Source organism: Ambystoma mexicanum, chromosome 13 (genome assembly GCF_040938575.1).
Source record: "Ambystoma mexicanum isolate Mex_15411 chromosome 13, UKY_AmexF1_1, whole genome shotgun sequence".
Classification (NCBI taxonomy): Eukaryota; Metazoa; Chordata; class Amphibia; order Caudata; family Ambystomatidae; genus Ambystoma; species Ambystoma mexicanum.
In genome coordinates this window covers 469,103,383-469,116,506 of record NC_090938.1, presented here as the reverse complement: position 1 = coordinate 469,116,506, position 13,124 = coordinate 469,103,383, and positions in this window count along the sequence as shown.

The following is a 13,124-nucleotide window of genomic DNA, read 5'->3' as shown; positions in this document are numbered from 1 at the left end:
TGAACCTATTGAATGAAGTGAATGGCTGTCTCCAATTGTAGTTTTTCAGCGTCCGGATGTGCATGTGGACTTACGTGACTTAAACAAGAGCATAAGATTCTGTAACCAGTCGTTTGAGTGTGGTGTGGTCATATGCCTTGCTCTTACCTGATGCAATGTCTGGCAATTATTGCAGCAATAGTAGACAATTTAGAAACACAGATGTATAATTCTAATGATCCTGATGCGTTAAGACTGCTTCACATACTCAAACCTACTACAATAGCCTCTATCTACTATAATATCTTATTAAATTCTTCACCTACTCCGAGGATTGGATATCTCCACAATGAATGGAGAAGAGACTGCGTACAGTTGGATCATCGGTTGTTATGGCCTCCTCAATGGCAAAATATTTCTAAAATCACCACCTCTGCAACAAACTTTATTCTTTTTTCATCATAGAGCCTTTATCACCGCTGTATCTCTTTTCAAATGTGGTCTATCACCTAATGATAATTGTCGGATTTGCTTAAAAGCTTAAGGTTCTTTTAAACACATGTTCACAAACTGTCAACATGTTAAGTCATTCTGGAAATCCATGTGGAATACCATCAGAAGCATTTTTAACCTTTCTATGGATTTCTGTTTTGATCGCCTTATCTTGGGTATCTCCATGCTAAATAACAACTCCGTCAACAAACATGCTAGATATCTGTTCGACTTATGCTTAATAGTAGCAATCCAAAATATCACGACTAATTGGAAAAACCTAAGCAAAATTAATTATAAATGTATGTGTAATTATATATGTAATATTCACAGATTGGAAGGATGTAATGCTTCTACCCCTGATTTGCAAAATCAGTTTCTGTTGAAATGGCAATCATTAAATTACTTTTTATCAGTGTAACGCTGCATTAGTAACCTGTGAATCATTATCCAGTAAGAATGCATGATTTATTTTTACACACCCCTTAACCCCCTCCCTTCTCTGTCTTCTTGTGTGGGTTATGTCCAGTTGGTGTTTTGTTTTGTCTTGTTATCTGCTAGTGTGTGTTCTCCCCCAATACTCAAAAATCTCCTGGTACAGTTTAATACTATACAATATAAGTATACTTGGCTTACTTTGTATTAAACCCTCACTACATCTTGCTTACCTGGTTCTGCATTCAATGTTATTTTTGTCATATAATATGTCTATTTGCTACCTTGTATTCCTAATTTTATTCAATAAAAATCTTTAAACTAAAAAAAAAACAAGAGCATATGGGTGGAATGGTATCCATTACCAAAGGTGTATGAAATGTTGATGACTTTGGCTGAGTGGGGCGGCACAAAACTTTGGATCTGTAATCGGCATACCACCAGGTTGAATTGCACCTTCCATCACATGTTTGGACAGTGTTTATCATTCCAATGGGGGCGTACCCAGATACAAGAATGCCATTTGGGCTGGCATCTGCTTAAGCAGTATTTCAGAGGGTGATGGAGGACTTACTTAAGGATGTACCTGGAGTGAAGTGTTTTCAGGTGATATCTTAGTAGAGCAAAAGGATGAGGAGGAACATGCTGTTTGAGTACGGGAAGTATTACCTAGACTGGAGGTGGCAAGTTTAAAAGTAAAAAAAGAAAAGGACAACTTTAAGGTGAAACTGGTGCCATATCTGGGGCATGTGTTGCCGAAAGATGGCCTGAAGATCCGTCCTGAGATGGTGGAAGCCATTTGAAAGATGGAAGCGCTAAATAACAAGGACGAGTTATGTTCCTTCCTAGGGTTGATTACATATTTCTCTAAATGTGTGGAGAATTGTGCTGCCAAGATTGCAGCTTTATGCGATATATTAAAATTAAGGAAAGAATGTATGTGGGGCAAGGATGAGGAGGAGACGAAAGATGAAGTGGCAAACACAACTTCATTGCATAGGTTTGATCATATGACTAAGTCAGTGGATGCATGTACTCAAGGGTTGGGTGCTGTATTGAGTCAGTTCTGAAAGGGCATGGAAGTAGCAATTGATTTTACGTCAAGAGCATTGATGGAGAGCAAGACCAAGTTTTCTACTATAGAGAAGGAAGGATTGGCAAGCTATTGTGCTCAAAAAAGTTTAGAACATTATTATGGGGTGTGCCTTATACAATTAAATGTGAACACAAACAGTTGATGCATCTGCTCACTACACGAGGCTCAGGAATGGCAACACCTAGGTTAGCGAGATGGCTAGCAGCAATTCAGGAATATAACATTAATGTGGTACATATTGCAGAGAAAGGTAATCCAGTGGTGGACTGTTTGTCTAGATCATCAGGTGGCGCGAGTGAGAGAGTAGAGATGTAAGTGAAATGTGGATTGTTCAAGTGAAAACAACTTTAGTGAATATTATGGAGAAATCAACATAACTTAATTAGGTGGTAGAGGATCAGGAATTGGTGAAAGTGATGTTGCATATACAGCAAGAGTGGAAGGATGAGGAAGCTAAAAGATCAATTTAATAATGGAGATGAGGTTGCTCCAGGTTTGGCCACACTCCCACTCGTTCCTGAGTATGCACGAAGATACAAGCCGAGAACTGGTCTATAAACTGTTAGTAAAACACTAAGGGACACAGGTAGCTGGCAAAAAGAGTAGAATAGGTTGTGTGACACAAATAGAGTGACAGGAAGTTGTATTCACATAAGTATAAGGCTGCTGAATACACAGGTAGGGAATAATTAAATGGTGACTTGCAGAAGTCACGATCACCACTCGCTGTAGCCATGAAGAACACTCACATGTAGACACGAAGAAAACAACATGGCGGAGAATAAACAGAAGTAAACTCAGACAAAATGTCTATCTTATCTTAACATCAATGTACTATAAAGTAAATGATGAGTTTCAGTGGTTTGGATTTTGGAGTGGCGACGGGTGAAAGACTTGTACCACCATCTACATTCCATAAGGAAATAATCAAATTGGCAGATATAGGGCATTTGAGGAAAGGTTTCGCAAAAAAAGAAGGTTGAGAGGAAAGTTTTCATGGGTGGGAATGGCCAGGGATGGCAGACAGGCGCGCAATGTCATTGAGCTGGCTGGGCTTCAGCCCCCCCCTGAAATTTGAGCAGAGGGGTGGGGCTTTTTGTTAGAGAGGAGAGAACAAAGAAAAATTCAATTAAAAAAATATTCCTGCTTCTAAAGTCCCTACATCTAAATATATGTCCCTATAAAGAGAATCTTGCTGCCCCTCACCATGTTGTTCTATCCATAGAGAGTGCTGTTTTAACGCCTATCCAGTTAGTGTGAGGGATAGACAAGAGACTGACCCTATCCTCACTTACTACTTTGGCTGAATGCTAACATTTGTGCATACTGTTTGGGAGTCGATTATTCTACTTTATTAGTATCGATTCCAATCTGTGTGTCTTATTCTTCTAAATCTTCTTGATTAATCATAATCCAGTGTTTAAAACACAATCTTAATTTGTTTAATTGTATAATATTCCTAAAGCCTGATGTCCTTTAACCAAGCTCACAAAGAGTATTGTGTGTCTCAGGGCTCAGGTCATCACACCTGAACCTTCATTTTGTCGACCAGTTTCAGTGCATTTGGGAGCATTTCCGCTTTCTTCAGGACATATATGATGACATTAGTTCATCGTATTCTAATACAAGAGTAAGAAGGACAATATTCTCATTCTGTCTCTTGATTTTCACCTGTTGGATTGGGGAGAGCATCTCAAAAGTTCTCTGATGGACGTCTTGGTTTTCCTTCTATGTACCCTAAAAGAGGAGAATACAAAGGGGAGGGCACCATAAGTATCCCAACTCTAAAAATCTTGTTTACTTTTGACATCTAGCAGTTTGGACAACAAAGAACTTGTAAAATTACCTGTCTTCATTTATAGATTTGCACGTTCGTTTCTTATGCATAAATGGCTTAGGGTGGTCTGTAAATCAGGGAAAACCTGATTATATTGTCTACTCATTTATTAAGAGCATTTGCTGAGTCTTGGAAACGGGACTGTAAAAGGTCATTACCTGTCTTCTCACGGTGTTGGACACACACATATCATATGTGTACTGTTGTATGTTCACTATTATGTGGAACAAATATGCAAGTTGAAAAACTACATTTATTTTCTGTTCAATCATTGGTGGACAACTACATGATTGAGGATATCCGTGAACTCTTACCTATTATTGGAATGGTGAGTTCTTCGACATTGTCGCATTCATCTGTATGGTATTTCCCTCTCAGTGATGACTTACAGGTATGGTATGCCTGAAATCAGAGTGCTAGATATTTATATATGTGTGGTTATAGATTTCAGAATACACTTCATGAGTCCCTTAATACTAGACAGATGATCACACTACTAAACATTATGCCTGATTCTATCCGTCATAGTTGTCAGTTTCATAATGTGTTACATAAATCCCTCCGACACTGTCGCATTCCTCTATACAGAGTTTCGTTCTCTCTGATGGCTTACAGAAATGTTATATCTGAAAATGAGGATTGCGTAATTCACTTCACACGTCCCTTAGTACTAGACAGATGATAGGACTGCTAAATATTGTGCCCGATTCTATCTGTCATGATTGCCAGTTTCACTGTGCATTACGTAAATCCCTTGCTTTTGAGCCGGGTGAGTGCGACTCAATGTCAGACATAGTATAGCGTTCAGCATATATATAAAACTGTGTAAATCCTTGTACAATCTTACCTTGCGGCAGAGCTACATGATCCTCTATCCTCTGCGGGTTATAATTCCATCCACCATCTTTGGAATCCCATTTCTTGTCATGATTTTAGTCATGTGATGATGCACGTTCATATCGTGTACACCATACGTGTAAGTCCTGATCTTTCTGGGTAGTGTAATTTCGCTATCTCCTCTAGTTCACTGTGTCACACTTAGTGTTGATAGAATGCGATTCTTTCAATGTTCTGTTTTTACCTCTGTGTTGGTTATGGATGGGTTTCTAAGAGTTAATAACGGTGGCGGCGCTGGATCGCCTATACGGTGTAATGCACGTCTTCACTCCTCCCCAGGTTTTTTGGGTAATTGAGTTCCGGTATTTTAGGACATGCCGTATGTGAAACCCGGTCTGTTTCTGGGTGATATGGTTCTATTGTCTCATGTAATTAACTGTATTACATTTGCTGTAAGGCTCCATTCTTAAGCCATCCTGTTGTTGCTTCTATGTTTTAAGCGAATTGTGTTTAAGTCGTTAGCAATGGAGACAGCATATGTATGGGGTCTTACGCATAATGTCTTTTTCTTTTATTTTGAAAATTCTAAGTACTGTTATTCCCATATTTTTTATATGTAGACATCTAATCACACATTATGCTAGTTCTAATTCGTTTATGTGATGTTCTCTTCACTTATTACCCGGCTTTACTCATAGCTATTTCACAGAGTGGATGATTGGTGTGTTATTGAATGATACCACTGGAACAGTTCCAGAGCCTCATGTCTATATTCAAGTGCGATGTTTTAAGCCTCTGTGCATCTTCTTCACTTCCATTGTTATTTTATGTCTATGGGCACCCGAGCAAAATCACGTTTATATGTCAATCGCCCATTCAATCCAATCTGATTATGATGGACTTTATAGTATTGCTAGAGTTTGCCAGCACATTTCTTCGTTATGGCCTTCTTGGTGACTTTTGAGCCTATATATCCACATCTGTTCACTTCTGAGAAGTAGGGCTCCTATATTACCACCCCTCTTTGGGACCACTACTTTCTCCAGTATCGTCCACCTGATGTCATTCTCCGAGTGGTTCTTCTGTGTAAAGTGGTCGACAAGTGGAGCAGCCACACGTCTAGTTCTAATATTTGACCTGTGTTCACAGATCCATATTCTAATAGCTCTAGTAGTCATTCCAACATATATCTTGTAGCATGGACATTTAATAAGATACACTACATTTGTGGTGTTACAGTTGGTGAGCGATCTTTGCTCCCAAGGTGTAGTCCAACCTATATCAATTGTATTCGTCCATTTTGTGAGATGACATACTGAACATCCTCCACATGGAGTGTGTTCAGTTGCTCTTGGAAAGTCCCATAGTGTGGGCCGGTTCTCACTTTCTTTTCTGTTTTCCTTATGTGTGTGTAGCAACACATCTCTGATGTTTTTCCTTCTCTTGATTGCAAAAAGTGGAGGTTTTAACTTTGTATCTCCTACATTGAGAATGTGCCACAATTTTCTTATTTTTTTTTATGCGATTGACTACTGGTGAGTGGCTGAACACAGCTGTTATTTCGTTCTGACCACCTTTTTTCTCATGTTGTGTTAGAGTTACCTCTCGGGGTATAATCCTTGCACTTTATCTGGCATGTCTTATCGTCTTTTCAGGATAGTTCCTTTCTCTTAAATTTTCCATTAGTCTCTCTGCTTGTGTGTCGTATTCTGTTCTTGTAGTACAATTTCTTCTAAAGCAAAGAAACTGTCCAAAACGCAAGTTCTCTTTCAGAGTCCTTTGTGGAAACTGTTGAATTCCTAAAGAGAGTTCCTGTCGGTAGTCTTGTGGTAAACCGTAGTTTCCACCTTGGAACCTATCCTGATGATACTGAGGTCTAGGAAGGTGGTTTCTTTTTTGCTGAATTTGTGCGTAAATTTCAAAAACTGATTAAAGCCATTCAGCCATGTCATAAAGTAAGGATGTCTCAACACCTTCAAAGAACATCAGGACGTCATCGATATCACGCCTCCAACTCAAGATGTTCTTTGAGTAAGGGTTGGATACATGATATATATTCCGTTCCTCGAAGTCTGCTACGTACAGATTTGCTAAAGAAGGGCAAATATTGCCCCCATATCTGTTCCTGATATCTGTTCATAGTATCTGTCTTCAACCAGAAAGTAATTCTTTGTTAATACTATTTCTGCAAGTTGCATGTTAAAGGAAATAGGCATCTCAGTCAGTGGTTGTTTTGCTCGTAACACTTTCTCAACAACTCTCAGGGTTTCTATCTGTGTAATCTTGGAATCGAGGGATTCTATATCCATTGTGATGATAAAAATATCGTCATTCCTCAGAACCATGTCATCCAGATGTACCAATACTGCTGTGGTGTCTTTTGTGTAAAACCTAATTTGCATTACTTCGTCTTTGATGAAAAAGTCAACAAATTGTGACAAAGGTTCTAACATTGAGCCTATTTCAAAGACTATGGGGCGTCCTGGCAGTGGTGTGATGCCTAATCTCATCATATATGTCCTGAAGAAAGCGGAAAGGCTCCCAAATTCGCTGAAACCGGTCAACAAAATGAAGGTTCAGGTGTGATGACCTGAGCCCTGAGACATACAATACTCTTTGTGAGCTTGGTTAAAGGACACCAGTCTTTAGCAATATTATACAATTGAACAAATTAAGATTGTGTTTTAAACACTTGATTATGATTAATCAAGAATGTTTAGAAGAATAAGACACACAGATTGGAATCAATACTAATAAACTAGAATAATCGACTCCCAAACAGTGTGCACAAATTTTAGCATTCAGCAAAAGTAGTAAGTGAGGATAGGGTGTGTCTCTTGTATATCCCTCACAGTAGATAGGCGTTACCACAGCACTATCTAGGGATAGAACAACATGATGAGGGACAGCAAGATTCTCTTTATAGGGACTTATATTTAGATGTAGGGACGTTAGAAGCAGGAATAATTTTTTCATTGAATTGTTCTGTCTTTTCTGTCTTATAGCATGATGAGTAGAGACAGAATATGTTGACCCCATGACTCCAATTGTAATTAAATAGAGAGGAGAAAAGCCTTTCCTAAAACCAGTGGCTTTAAAGTGTTACTGTGTTTGTGCAGAAACATTTATTTGCACAAACCCAGCAACACTTTAAAGCTGGTTGTTTCAGGAAAGGCTTCCTTCACTGCACTGCCTTACAAAAATGAAATGCGCACATTAGCCCCCTTCCCACAGATGAAAGGGAACGTATAACAATGTTATGTATTCTTTCACATCCGAGGCGAGGGGGCTGATGTGCACACTTGCTTTTGTTAGGCAGAGAGGCGAGGAAAGCCTTTTCTGAAACTAGCAGTATGAAAGGCTGTTGCATGTTAGTTGATTATGTTTGTGTGCATGTGTACAAGGAGTGTGTATGTAATGTATGTATGAATAAGTGTGTGTGAATGAGTGTATGATTTATGGGGGGCTGGGTGCGCATGTAAATGAGCAAGTGTTTGGTCAATGGGATACTTAAATGAGTGAGTGAATGTGTAAATGAGTGTCTGTGCATATATGTGCTCGCTTATGTGTAATGCTGGACTGAGGAGCTGATTCTGGCGGATAGGGGGTGGGGCGGTGTGGTGGTTGGTAGGAGAGGGACAGGTGGGGAAAAGGGGATAGGATGTTTGGGATCCCCGCCAGACAACACTTTGAGTAGAACAGAGGGGGCAGAACCTCTAGTTTTGCCCCGACCCATTTCTAAAGTGTCCCCCCTCCATAACATGTTAGCCCCCCCGAAATGTAGGTTTCGTTGCACTCCTGATGGCCGATATGGTAGAGGAAGAGGTAGGGGCATGCATTCCGTGTGGAATGAGTGACAAATCTTTGATAACACAGACTCAAGATGCAGTTAGGGTTGAAATACCTAAGCAGGTATGGGAGAAAGTTGCAAAAGATTTTATGGGGCCAATTAGTGTTTTAGGTCAGGAAAGTCTGTTTCTAATTGCAATGGTAGATTATGCATCTAAATGTTTAGGAGTGGCATTCTTAGACAATATTACAACAAGTAGGGTGACTGATTTCATGGAAGAGATATTTGGTCGGAAGGGATATTCCAAATGATTGCGTCAGATAATGGGGGTGCAATTAATTTCGCATGAGATGAGAACATGTTTATGGGAGCATGGATTGAATTATAAAATCCAAAGGCAAATGGACTGGTAGAGCGAGTGTATAGGATATTCAAGAAATCTATACAATTGGCATATGCTAATGTAATGAATTGGAAGCAGACGGTGTGTGAGATGATGTTTGAACACAGGGATACCCCACATGTGATGACAGGGGTATCTCTGTTTGAGAAGATGAGAGGGAGGACAATGAAATCAAAGGTGTTCTCACATTGGATGGTGGTGGGAGAGAGAGAGAGAACGAGTGGTAGGAATGGTGAGTGAGAGTGTGGAAACGTTGGAGAAGGTAGGAGGAATGGGGGAAAACCAGTGTGTGTAGATGACGTAATGAGAGTGAAGAAGCCATTTAAGATACCTAAAGGTTGTTCACAGTATTTTGATCCTATTCAATTGAAAAGGGTGGAAAAGAGACACGTTGAGACCCCGGGTGGAAAAAAATTGAGCAACGATCGTGTGGCAGTGATAAGAAATAAGGCGGCAGCACGCATGTCATATGGAAATACAAGTGATAGAAATACAGGGAAATGTATGGATGGGTACATGGAAGGTGAAGGGTTGAGGAATGAGGTGGACAGGGAGAGTCTTATGTGCAGATTCAAGGGAATGATGGAAATGAACATTAAGGAATGAATGACAATGGCGCAATACATGTAAATCCAGAGAGGGGGCAAAGAGTAGCTAATGTGGCATTACAACAACCGGACGAGGAAGAAGTGTGTAGTGGAAGTGGTGAAGGAACAGAGGGTGGTGAAGGTGGTAGCTGTGGTCGCATAAGGAAAAGACCACTGAAGTTCAATGAATATGTCTTGTAGTCATGTATTGATGTTGTTGGAATAATTGAAGTTCAATTCATATATTTCAATGAATGTATAAAGAAAAGCCTATAATTTAGTAGCTTGTAGTTGGATGAGCGATGACAAGCGTAACGTTCTAGAGAAAGTCATTGTGCACGGGTTGACCCTAAGGTGAAGTGGAGTGTCTGGCTGGTGTATGCAGCTGGGGTTTATCTTGTGTAATACATCTGTGTTATAAACCTAACATTGACACCCCGGTGATCACATCAAGTAGCTATCTAGGAGCCCAGCCACAGAAGACATGAACAGCGTATGGCATGAGAATGCAAATCCACATTGAAGTCCGAACCGCGATTGAAGCCAGCGGCAAATGCCCATTCACTAAGAAACACAGGACTAAGTAACACCAGCTCCAAAGTCTGACCCGCAGTAAAGCACAGCCAGTGGGACAACTATGAAGCATAGCGCGGATTCCACTTCTGTACAGCAGACGTACCACAATTAAAAGCTGCACCGCAACCTGCACAGAGTATGAGCTAGATCCAAAAGCCGCAAACAGGTCATTGCCTCATGCACGCGGACCTCCACTACTCAGTGCACCCCCACTGTGTTAAACATAAGGGACATCTGACAACCCTGCCACCCACCTAACAAAAGAGATTTCACTGGTCAGAAAGTAGACAAAGGGCCTGTTATACAGTCTGCTGATGCCCTGTATAATATGTCGGCATAGCTACCCCCAAAGAGTAGCAATGGCCAACAGGGGGAAACTCGACAGACTATACCTCCTAGCTGACAAGAACAAGACAGAACTGGGTAACATTGCCACGGTAGAAGCTCACTGGAAGATTCCCCAAAACAGCCCAATGGCTAGTCTCATCTTGTGCCTTGTCAACCTCAATCGTTCCAAGATGTAGGCAAAGAAAGACACAGACGAAAAGCGGCCAAAGCTTAGAGAGGAAAGAAACACAAAATTCCGTTTTGTCCCTAACTACAGCCTCTCTACCCATTGACTGCAACTGACTTCAGAGTGGAAGTAGGATTCTAGGACAGGTCATGTGCTTTATTTATACACTGGATGTGGGTCAGGGTTCTTTTGGAAGGCCGATTGCTTTCATACTGGAACAGTTGCTTAAACTGTATCTACTATTTGCATGCAGTGTGATGCTCCATTTCTCATGTCTGTTCAGAGGCCTGCCAAAGGGCCATTTGCCCAATAGCACTTTGAAGCCATATCAAATGGCAGTAGGCACTATCCAAATACCATGTAACATAACATAACATGTGTAAGTACTATGACGAGGAAGATGGGTGTGGAGGCACGAACCTGACGTAAATTTAAATTCTCGAAGTAATAGCAGAAGCCAGGAAGCAAAGCACGAGATAAATGCAATAGAACAGGTATACTGACAAAGAGCACCTAAAATAACCGAAAAGCAGTGGTAGGTCCCTCTGCTGCACGAGTGTGACTTAACCTTGAAACTTGAGGAGACTCAAATAGCAACGTTCGAAAGTGCCCTGAAGTTGAACCCTGCAGTACAAGGCACTTAACATTTTACGTACCAATAAAATGAAAACCATTAAATGCAGCCGCAGTAGGGTTTTCTTTGCTGCGATGAAGGGATTTGATCAAAACCATGAGGGGAGGATGCCCTGCACACGAGTTATGGGACACAGGAGTGGCGCAGCACATACTGCGTGAAATGGCGGTGCTAAAAGAGAATGGGTTTTCTGACAGCCTATTACTTTCCTTTCGTTTTTGACTGCGGTCTGTGCTGTTTTTATGATTTCGACAGAAAATAAGTGGTTGGGAAAATATAGTTTTGTCTGTTGACACTGCTACTGCGATGGTTCCACTACAGACATGGCGGCATTATGCCCGGGGAGGCATGAAAAGAAAAAAACGTTGCGCGAGAAGAAAAAAAAACAAAAAACGAAAGCGATCAAGTCTCGAGAGGATAGCTCAGGGGCAACATGCTCGCCTTGGAAGCAAAAGGACACGCAGCACCACAGGTTCGATCCCCCGGTCCGCGCTAAGAAACCTCTAGGTATTCAGAACGTTATAATTAACCTATCACATCATTAGATAACTGAGGGAAAACTGGACTGGGCTGGGCTTGCCGGTGTCAGCCGAGTAACCGAGTACCTACATGCCCAGTTCCTGCGTTTTAACCAGCTCTGGGAGCGTTGCCGGGAAGAAGACGGAGTGACAGGACGCTGCTGTCAGCTGCTGTGTCCGCATGCTCCATTTATCTGTCCCGTGTTGCCCGAGGCGCAAAATGGCATCCGAAGCCATTACTTTCATGTGTGTGGGCTGGTAGAGGGACGTGAGCTTGATATAATGCATTTCGAATTGTCACGACAGGGAAACGAGCAGAGATGGAAGCCTGCGCGCGGCACATATGCGAAGCGGGGAGTGTGAGGGGGACCCTATGAAATCAGTCAGAGGTGTGGGGAGTCTTCATGGAAAGTGCCTACAACCGAAGTGTCAAAGAAATTAAATTTTAGGATGTGAAATGTAGTGTCGGGAATAGGAATTCCCAGATGCGTATATATGCCTAATGGTTAAAGGTTCTGCATTGCCAAGAATCCTGACATTTTCGACAGTGAGTTATATACAACCCACTCAGTGGCATAACACAAGATCTGAGGGCCCCCTGCGAGCCATGCTGAGGCCCCCCCCAACTCGGCAACAAATCACGGGTTGCGCCACACTCTCGGCCGGCCTAGATTACCACGCTTGCGCAATACGCACGTTTGTGCTGCTGAAGGGGTATGCCGTACACTGCACTAGGAGAAAGATATAAATATGTGCTTTAATGCAATATACAGCACACTGAGAAATAATGGCTAAAAAGCCACAGTGTTTGCTATTGTTTTGTAGGATAGCACCAATCCAATACATGCAAATCACCAACAGTGCACAGGAACATGAATGCTTTGCTATTTAAAATGCATGCCACAATGGAACTGGCTACACAATGTAGACCACTGTAGACACGTAATAACATTACAGGAAACCATGCCAGGCCACATTTAGACATTCCTAGACTGGTTGCACCAAAATGCCAGTCGAAGCAATAACACTCATCAAGAAGAGAGCACACATTCAAGCCTGCATCTCTGCGGCCTCTAACAATACGGCCAAACTCTTTAAAATCTGCAAGGAACTGGCCAATCCTGTTGTGGTCTCTACCTCTCCTGTTCCCTCAACAGGCTCTCTTTATGGCTTTAGCCTCTTGCTTCTCCGCTACAACTCAGGACATCCTGTCCACTATATCCTCTTCCTCTACCTCTTCCTCTCTCTGCCCCCTTTGGCCATCTCTCCCTCTCCTCCTCCTTTCCCCTCTTTCTCTCTAACACCTGACAAGCTTTCTAGACAAGTCCCATCTATGGAAGTTTCGTCAAAACAGGTGCTCGCCCGCTCCTCCAGAACCATCAAGGACCATATTGACACCATTGCTCCAGCCTTGGCCAATTTCTGT